Source organism: Acipenser ruthenus, chromosome 16 (assembly GCF_902713425.1).
Source record: "Acipenser ruthenus chromosome 16, fAciRut3.2 maternal haplotype, whole genome shotgun sequence".
Taxonomy (NCBI): domain Eukaryota; kingdom Metazoa; phylum Chordata; class Actinopteri; order Acipenseriformes; family Acipenseridae; genus Acipenser; species Acipenser ruthenus.
In genome coordinates, this window is record NC_081204.1 from 21,650,082 (window position 1) to 21,660,727 (window position 10,646).

General features: G+C 38.4%; 1 protein-coding gene across 1 annotated transcript in view; it reads right to left on the reverse strand.

The window, feature by feature from the left end:
• LOC117963331 (calpain-5-like) overlaps positions 1-3,433 on the reverse strand; it is a 31,992-nt gene extending 28,559 nt beyond the window's left edge. Inside the window, exon 1 of the mRNA XM_058989038.1 lies at positions 3,239-3,433. The gene's annotated coding sequence lies outside the window, so the exon portion shown is untranslated. The remainder of the gene's footprint in view (positions 1-3,238) is intronic.
• Between the last annotated feature and the right edge of the window lie 7,213 nt (positions 3,434-10,646).

Sequence of the window (10,646 nt, forward strand, 5' to 3'; positions counted from 1 at the left end):
CCCATTTATTTCTCAACTGTAAACATTTCATGCTATTAAAGTATAACATTCTTGGTAGTTAAATTAATTAACTAGAGAATCTGCTCTGATTCCACTGGGTTTTTACTGTTCCCACGAGGGACGCCTATCCCAGGGGCATGCTGCTGTGGATGTGCTGCACTGCATATTTATTTAATATTTAGAGAAATTTTCTTTAGCCCGAGTTGTTGAGAGTACTGGGATCTGTGTATACAGAACCCCCTTCTGAAGTTAATGGTATTGGGTTCCTCACTTGTGTGTAAGGGCTGTCCCTTCTGTGTAGATACCTGAAATGTATTCGGAAATATCAACGTTTTACACCCCACTTTCCTCAAGGAATTAGAGGCAGGTAATAATTCAGCAATGATTGCGTAGCCCGCTAGAATCATTCAAACATGGCGGCCCTGCACTCTATTGACAGTGTTATGGCAGATGTTGCTGTGATACCCCATCTATTTCAAGAGTGTACTGATTCAGATAAAAAGAACCAACACTAAGTGCTAATAAAATTGGTTGACTGTAAATATGAGTTAAATAAAATATTGTATTATATTTCACAGCACATACACAGTATATGGTTTGTGTGGCGTTTGTTCACAAGTTTTTGCAGTCCACTGCATGTTGGTATCCAGTCACATTTCCTGCAGTAAATTTAATGAGAATTCCTCAATCTCTTGCCAAATCCAATTTGCTGGAAATTGGTGACCTTTTAATTTTTCCATCCACTAACCCTTAAAAGGTAAGACAGTTTTTAAAACATTTCCTAAGCACTCAAACTTATTTCAGCATTCTCAAGAGTGCATTATTGGCTTCTTCATTTTCCCTGTGATCGGGGTAAAGTATGTACAGTATATCCAGTCACAGCACTGAAGATCATTCCCTGTACGGACCGGCCACTAAAACAAGCACGATCGTCTTAACCCTACCCCAGATTATTACTATAGTCTATATATTAAAAAGGAATATCTTAACCCTACCCCAGATTATTACTATAGTCTGCATATGAAAAAGGACTGTCTTAAATTTACCCCAGATTATGACTATAGTCTATATATGAAAAAGGAATATCTTAAAACTACCCCAGATTATTACTGTAGTCTACATATGAAAAAGGATGGGTCATTAGAGCAGTTCCCATATTTTTTAAATTAGCAAAAATGGTTCTGGACTAAGATAAAAGTGTCCAGACAGGGCATTGAAAGGGATATAATCATCTTGAAACCTACATCAAATTATTACTTCTTCCCCACATGTCAAAAATAATTATCATTACAGTCCACATATCAAGAAGATTTATCATTTTAATGCTTCCAGATCCAGACCAAGATAATATTGATGATCACTTTCCCAGGCTTGGTTTCATGGTGCTGAAAGAACAACTTTCCATACTACTATGAAGAAAATCCAAACTAAAATAGACCGTGCCAGCAGAAAATACGAAATTAGGAAACAATCTGAGTAATGTAAACTAAGGACGATTTATATCTCTGTGCCCCTCATATGCAATTTAAGTAATTGTTTTAATTATAATAATTAGCGCTCCAGATAAGCTGCATACTGGGTGTTTAAAGCATTGAAGAAATATTAATTAAGCATGATATTTAAATCGAATGTGTAAAGAATGCTCAGAGCAATCTTGCTGCACAGTTTGAGTCGCCATGTTATCAAGCTTCTTGTACTGCGTTGGTTCCCGGTGTCTCAATGGTCATTTGTGAACATACTGCAAGTGGTAGATAGAGATGGATCACAGAAATGCCAGGACAGCTAATTGTAGCCTGAATCAATGGAAACACATGACCAGTAAGTCTGGGTGTTCTATAATAAAAAATAATAAAAAAAAACATTGAAATCCACCCACTTGCAATTCGTGTTTGTGACTGGTGAATTAGCGACTGGATTCTTGATCTTTAGGATTTCTTAGTCCCCCTCAACCTAACCTATCAATGTTTGGAAGGTAAATCTATATGACAAATACAATATTCTCTGTTTGGAGAGAATCGGTGTGCTTTATATTGCGATCACAAGGCGATCAATAAGGAATACAGTAATAGTGTTTCTTTATTTTTGCATTAGTGCAGAATCAATACATTTTTTTTAAATATTAGAAATATGTAAAATGTGCATGCAGGACTTTAAAGTATATTCCATCTGCAGCGTTTGAATTTTAAAAATGAATTAACTATGTTTATTTGCTTCACAGCCCTATTCTTTGTGGTCAATAAAGCAAATAAGAATAATTGTTGTTTTTGTTTTTATTTTAAGACCAAGATTGTGTACAGCAGTTCAAAGTAACAGTACAGTTCAAATGCAAGGCTGTAGTTAATGCATACCGCATACGTTAGCATGTGCAGTATTTATTAAAAGCACTCATGACTTTGAGGTAACGTTGCCTTTCACTCACCCAAAATACATTTTAGTCAAAACTGATCTAATGTAACAATTCCTGCTTCATACTTTCCCTTTTACTGGTACATTGCATTTCCACTCATAACACATGATCCCTAAACTGAGCCCCCCCCCCCCCCCCAATTCTTCTTTATTTCAGGCCAAATAGATTCAGTTCTTTCATCTTTGTAGCTCAGTCCTTTAAGCCCTTCAAGAAAGCTCAAGCTAAAACTTACTAGAATCTTCTACTTGACTTAGTTTCAAGTCTGAGTTAAAAGGAAGCTGCTGAGTTTAGACCTGCCACTGTTTACACAATTCAAATGGCCCCATAAGATGTTATTAATTCAAACTTCTCACTTGAATAAAACCTGATCTAAGTTTCTAAACAGCAACATTTTTAAACAAACCCAATTTTAATGCCATACAGTAATCTGCATGGAATTCCCTAAATCCATAGCCTGAGTCTTCATGTTTGCTTTTTAACTGGCCTTTCTATTTATTTTATAAATAGGTTGTTATATATTAACTAACCACTATTAAAAATTAACAACATTTAGTTGCTATGTAAATAGCCATTTATTAACAATTAAACTAAACAATTGCCCCTTATTTGTGAATCAGATCTGATTAGATGCTAAAGTAGAATTACAATATACTGAATGGGTGTGTACTCTTAAAGGTAAATAAAGCCAGTTATCTTCTGCAAAAAAAAAAAAACATAACTTATTACACTTCTCTAATAGCAATTGTGTCCATTAGAAAGTGCACTTAAAAAACTGTTTAAACATTCAGATCAACTCAACTTTGTTTCACCAAAAGAAAAAGTCCTTCCTACCTCACTACTGTGGCACCTCACTGCAGACGCGTGTTCTGAAATCTATCCAGACAAATGAACTGCTGGAGAAACCTGCACCTTTATTTTATTTAGGAATGTACTAACTTCCAGGGGGGGGGAGGCTCATTTAGAAATCCTAGCAGTTCAAATCACTTGTGAGATATCACGGAGAGCCAGTGCAGAATGCAGAGCTATTCTGAATACCACTGTTTGATGTTCAGTGCTGGTGTTTTCCTTTTTTTTCTCGCATTACTTAAGTGAAAATGCTGGTTACCATAACTGGTTTATCAGGTTTGATCAAGCCTGAACAGGGAATGACTGGGCATGTTGCAGTCTTTGCATGGTCACTAGCCTGAAGCACTGAGCATACAGGAGATAAATGAGAGAGAGAAAAGACTTGTAATAAGTTAGTTTAGTAAGTTTACAAAAACAGTTTACAATACTTTACAATAAGTAAACACATATAAAGTAAACACTAATTATTCTTATTTAACACATTTGTCATCAACAGAGTAAGTGTTATCATGAACAAAACCAGGGTTGCTGATGTGATAGATGAATGATTATTGCAAATGAATTTATTATGAATTAAAGCGGCACTCTCTAGCACATGGCTTTTAGCCATATACAGTACAGCTCACTGTGCTTCACAATGTGGCTCTTGAATTAGTTGAAGTATCCTTTTTAAGGCTGTTTATGTGTTAGAACAGAATACAGGGACAGACGGTAGTCTTTTTAGTTGGCTTTTTAGTTCTAGTTAAACTAAACTGGTTTGAGGTTACAGTGTGAAATGTTTCCATTTTATTCCATTTGGTTGTGTAATTTTCTGGCTCGTTAAAAGCCTAATGGGCACTGGCATGACTCTTTTAGCTTGAAACACTGGACAGCTCTGAATTAAACACATTGAATGGAAAACCATGTGACAGTTCATTTGAAATCACTTCATTACTTACTCATGGGCATTAAAATAAACTTTTATTTTACCTTATAGGAAGAGCTAAGTGGTATAATACAAGGCTACTTAGAAACCCTCAAGTTGTTTCTAAGTTCTGTTACTTAAAGAGGCTTCCCTTATAAACGTTCCTGTGGCAGTGTGGCAGGGTGGAAGCCCTGCCGGTGCTCGTGTATATGTGCTGGTGTGGGGAATAATGGGTTGACAGGGAGGGGGTTACATTTCTCCCTGTCGAAACACGTGGGGAATGTGGCCGGAGCCGAGAATTGAATAAATGATTCAATGATTAATCAAGGCTCCAGCCCCAGGTGTATAAATGAGGTGATTGCAGGTGTTAGTGAGAAGAAAGGGCTCGAGTTCATGTTGGTGTTAGAGAGAGGGGATGTGTTTTCTGGTTCCGTGCTGTCCCGTTTGTTTGCTTGCTTTTTCATGAATGTTTTGTGTAGGCCTTTTGTTTTGGCCATTGTGCCGTTTTATTTTGTTAATGTGTTTTGTTCTGTTTAGTGTTTTGTTTATTTGTTATTATTAAACGTGCACATTACCGCTTTACTGCAGCTTTTCTGTGTCAGAGTCTCTCTTCCTGGTAAATAACAGCATTGCCAGTGATGCTGTCCTGTCACAGATCACATTGAAAGCATGGAAAAGCACAGGTAAGCATTGTAAAGCACAGGGGGGTACAGTAAAGCATATTAATAAACATGGCAAACCATGGTAAAGTATGGAAAATGCATAGTGTGCCCATGGGTAAAGCATGGAGTAAATGCTATGATAATATAGCCCTAAACAAGTAGACCAATCCACTTTCCCATGAACTGTGAAGGATCTAAATAACATCTGCTGAGATAATTAAAAAATAGACTTTATAAAAAGCAAACATGTAACAGAGCATATTAATGTACTGTAAGGTATTTCTGTCTATAAATATATCTAAAATGCTATATTTATCGTGTCTCATATACTGTATAAACACACAGTCTCTGTACCAGTCTCTATTCAATCTGTAGAGTGATACAGTTTCTGTACACTAAATGTACTGTGCTGATGTAAACAAAGTGAAGCATTGTACTGGACTTAATAAGTAAACACACTTGCTCATGTTTGCATACAGAAATAGATGGTATTGATTCCCATAACCTTGATACCCAAGCACTGTTTTAAATGTTAACCTTTATGTGTGCTTCAGGAGGCGGTATTAGGCCCCCTGCGCCCTATCATCTTCTTCCCCCAATTAAATCTATTCTATTTAACCCTTAGTCACCTTCACCTAGTTGTCTTGTGTTTTTTTGTTTCCTCCTCCTCCCTCCTCCTCCTCTAGAATCTCAAACCACCTTTGCATCGGTCTCCTCTGGGGGGTTAGTGATTCCACTTTCTCCAACCCTTTGTTAAGCGCTGCTTCATTTACCTCTTAGAGGAGGGTTCTCTATGAGTTAGAGGTGACCCCCAGCCAATCCCCTCCGCTAGCATACATGATTCCTTGTCTTCTTCTCTTTCAGGTTCTGATGCCTCTATTTTGTGAGGGCCCCAAGCTGCGGAACCCCTCTTGTTTGTCGGGTCTCCTCAAAGACGGTGACCTCTCCCCCTGTTTGTCAGGTTCCGTAGCGACAGAACCCCCCTTCTATAATGTTGGGCTTTTGAAGTGGCGGAACACCCCACTCAATACGTTTTAACAACTACTAACTTCTTGTTTTTTCTTTCTGGTTCGTGAGCCTCTTCGTATGTCAGGTAACCTCAACAACGGTGCCCTGCTTTGTATGTCAAGTCACCTCAAAGACGGTGGCCCCCCTCCTGTATGTGGGGTATCCTCGGCAATGGAACCCCCCTACTGCATATCTTGGGCCATTTAAGAGTCGGAACCTCTTTTATGTGTTAATATTACTAATCAATGTTTTTCTTTCTGGTTCGCGAGCCTCTTCGTATGTCGGGTAGTCTCAGAGACGGTGACCCCTCTTCGTTTGTCGGGTGATCTCAGCGACGGTGACCCCCCTCCTGTTTGTCGGGTCTCCTCAATGACAGAACCCCTCTTTATATGCGTAGGGCCTTTGAAGGACGAAGCTTCTCTTTATATGTTTTACGTTACTAACTTTATGTCTTAAAACATCACAACAGGTGGCCTTGTTCCGCCCCGTGAATTATCTTAACAGTGGTGCTATTTAGATTTGCAGCTGTATAGATCAATGGTGTAGAGTCCACTCTATCCATGGCTCTGCTTATCTGAGACAAAGCTGTTTGTGACAAAGTGTCCCAGTGAAGAGGAAGGTGCTGTGGTACATGCTACTACATGTTACCCATGGTGTTAGCTGCTTACTGACCCCTCTATTGTCACTGGTGCCTTGCGGTGAGATCACTGAAGCACAGGAGCTCTCTGCTGCAGATAGCTCAAAGCCACTCGCTCTCTTTTCCTTTGCTTACCTTTGCTGTGTTCACACTTTAGCTGCAGGGTAACATGTGCTCCTACCTGCCCATTGTGTAGGGTGAGATCCAAGAAGCATACAGGTAGGCTACAGGTATTAGGCTGTCTTTTTATGCTGTGGATGGATGTATCTGATTTTATCTCCTCCATGATTTCTTTCTCCTGGCAGCAGCTTCAGATACCTGACCTGCAGAAGGAGCTTTCTTTACCTTCACATTCTGCTTCCCATCTTAAGCTTGTTAATTTTCTATGCTTATTCATCATATTCTAGGAGAACAATAATAATACAGTAAAATGGATTGAATTAATCATTTTAGTATACACTTTATTATTTACATACATTTATATAAAGTTTAGTGCAGTGCCATGGTAAATGGCAGACCGGAGTAGTAAAGCAAAGTAAAGGTGTAGGGATTTAATGAGAAAGCGAGCATGATCAAACACAGGGAAACAAAGTATGAAAATCCTTATAGTAAAAAAAAGCCTTGTAAACTTTAATAAAAGTTTGGAATAATTACATTAGCTTACCGCCCCTCCAGGGTATAGAAATACAAGTCTGAGCTTGTGTGGGAGGGGTTGGTTCCAGTATTCGGAGGACAGCATGGAGCAGACAGGCGCAGTTCTGCAGTTTTCTGGATTCTATACACATTACTGGAATGAAGCTTTGCTTTTGTCTTCGTTAAGTCTGTCCAAACCCAGGTTTAATACAGCAAGATATTTTTAATGCAATGAAATCATACGTTTGCAATGGTTTTTATTCTGAGCAGTCGCATGTATCAACATGTTTATATCCAAATAAATCTTCCCTTGACATTAGTTTTACTACCCTCAATGAAATCCCTTAATGTAATATCTCAACTAATCCTAGATGTAATTAAGTCTGAACATATTTGTGCTTTCACATTATAATTAGCTGGATTTTTCTAACATAAAAATAGCATAAAGTGTTCCTTTGGAATGAAAATATGTCTAGCTATTTATATACTGCAGAGTACCCAGCTATTCTTCTCCCGTTTTACTCCCTATTTAGAATGTCCAGTTATGTTCCTTCACCGCATCAATTCCCACAATAGCTCAGGTGAACTGAAGGTCAGTGAGCGTCCTCTGATCCCACCTCCAAGCCATTCACCTCTTTACACCCAGGAGCTCCACTGATGAGATCACAGAGCACCAGTATTACTTACCATGTACACTATGCGGTCATGCCTTTACCAGATGAGCTACTCGGGGACCTCTTAGCAAGTTGTAGAAGGAAGCTATTTGTTTTATAGAGGGTCTTCTCTTACATACATTCAGTTTCATGCTGCATCTTGACTTTTTATGTTTATAATAATCTAAAGCATGAGTATCAACAATTCCTTTTTTGGGCTGACTTGCAAAAGCTGACAGCAGTCCCTTTGTTTAAGACAAGCAATTGAGACTTGTTTACAGTTTTGCTGCACTGAACCAAAACTTAAACCTCGGATCAATAGGAAGCACGGCATAACATAGCTGAGATGTCGTCTGTGTTTAACACAAATCATTTTGAACATTTTAACAGCCATCATCCTTTCCACGTCGGAATTATATAAGTTTCTAACCAGCACTCCAGATAAGGTTTTCGGTCATTGAGTAATTTACTCTCCAATTGAAACTGCATAAACTGTATTTTGGGTGAGTAAAATTCAACATTACCTTGAAGTCACAAGTACTTCCACAGTAAATACATTAATGCTAACTTATGGGGTATGCATTAACTACAGCCTTACATTTGAACTGTAATGCTAACTTGAACTACTGTACAAACACATGGTCTTATTTAGTCCTCCTTTAGTCCTGTCTTAATAATATTTCAGTCGATTTCGTTAGCTACTGAGTTCACAGTCTCCTCCCACTAGTACTAGGCTGTTTTTTGATTACTGTAAATCTTCCTTTCTCAGAAAAAAGTCCAAAAATATTCTCTGTATTATCTGTCATGGCATTCTCTAGCTACTGCTTGTATATTCACAACTGACCTTTGAGACACCAGGAACCCACGAAGTAGAAGAAGCTTGATAACATGACAACTCAAGCTGTGCAGCAAGACTGCTATCTGTATTCTTTATGCATACATTTAAATATCATGCTTAATTCCTATTTTTCAATGTGTAAAATACCCAGTGCTGACTGTAGATTTGCCTCCTGTGTTACAGGAGATATACCTTGCAGTGTATTTGCCTTTCATGGATACACTAAAGCTGAAGGAACACAAAGCCACTTTGTGGCTTGGAACTTGGTTTCCGTGCTTTGCATGACACACCAGGGGAGACATGAGGTTTGATACAGCAAAGTTGCTTCAAAGTAGGTCTCCCGGTATGTTCCTGAAAAAGAGGCTTTGTGTTCCTTCACCTTAATAATAATAATAATAATACTGAAATAGAGACAAGAAGACTCAGAAGGGTAAGTTGAAGCAACTTGTATTTTTCTTAGCAACAGTAACATAACAGCCAGTGCAGTACAGCAGATACCACTAGAGCAGAGTGTAGCAGTAATCCCAGTTAGCATGTTGAGCTAATGAGTATTATGATATCCTTGGGAGTAAACTTTTAAAATAAACATGTCTCCCTAAAATAAGAACACAAAGTGTCTGTAGTATTGTAGGGATGTGAGCGGTGCAGGAATGACAGGAAGTCCAAACAGAGGGGCTATGTACAGCACTGTTTATTTTCAGTAACAGCACACACACACACACACACACACCCAAACACACACACACACACACACACACAAGGATTAAACAGCAGGTGCTCCCAGTGAAAAGCGTCCTGTGAAGCGTCCAGTGAAGGTTCCAGTGAAAGTTTGCTGCTCGGGGTGATATCCGGGGTTTTCACTGGCTTTGGTTACTTCAGCTCCTGTCTACAAACCAAACCAAAACACACTTCCGGCTCGATTATATTTTCAGTGTAAGGGACCATACTCACGTAACTGCACAATAGAGTTGTTTAACAGTCTTACAGTTACACCCCTTTCACCAAGATGGCCGACTTCTGATTCCGTCCTACCATGAAGTCGGCCCATCCCTGTGACGGCGAGTTAGATTTGCAGTGCAGATTCATTCTCCTGTACACAAGTATGCACCACCATCCACAAAACAAAACAAAAAAACCATCTGCCAAATATTTGCAGTCAATTAGTGAACTTAGAAAAATATGTATTTCATAAATCAGTTCTGAAATATAAACCATGTCACCATAATAAATCATATGAAATTCCACCCAAAAGTTCTGGTAGACTCATAGTTTATTTTTGTTTCCATTTTTATGCCAATAAATATGAATTGGCACAACAAGCAAACAAGTTAATTTGAATGGAAGTCTAGGTTCAGTTCATTTCATTCCTGGTTTAAACAAAATAATGTTATATTTAATGGGTTATCCTATAGCTCAGAATGTTAAATGAAACAGTTTTTTAGTACACCTTAAAAATAAGAAAATAAATAAATAAAATCTAGGTTTCTGCCAGAGCAAAACATTTGATTTGAAATGTATGTTCAAAATGGCATTCAGGTTTATCATTTAATTTAAATTAAATGCAGAGGGTCAATGAACAACACAAAGTAAAGGTTGTAGCAATCAATACTGAAGCTAGTTTAATATACAGGATGGCACAGAAACATTGAGTCACCTGAGACATGTAGTGCACACTTTTGAGGCTGCCCGTCCTTTACTTAGCTGATAGATTTGTTATGCAGTATGTATTCTGTAATATATAAAGGGTGCATCTCCCTCTTTCTAGGAGTTTCCATCGGGATGGGCAAGACGTGACAGGTGTTGATAGAATAAACTCAGAGAAAATCAGGCTTCTCGACTAAACATTTGTCTATTTTTTGTCACAGCTTTGGCAACTGATTCAATTTTTTGGTGGGAAACCCTTTTTTGTCTCTCACAAAACAAAAGGGCCTTTAAAAATGTACATGGTCAGAGTCCAGGCTATTCTCAGTGGCTCATGTCCAACACTTGCCTGTGTGCAGCTCCCATAAATCTGAGAGGTCTCGGGTCACTTAAAGGCACAACAGTAACGGCACGTTG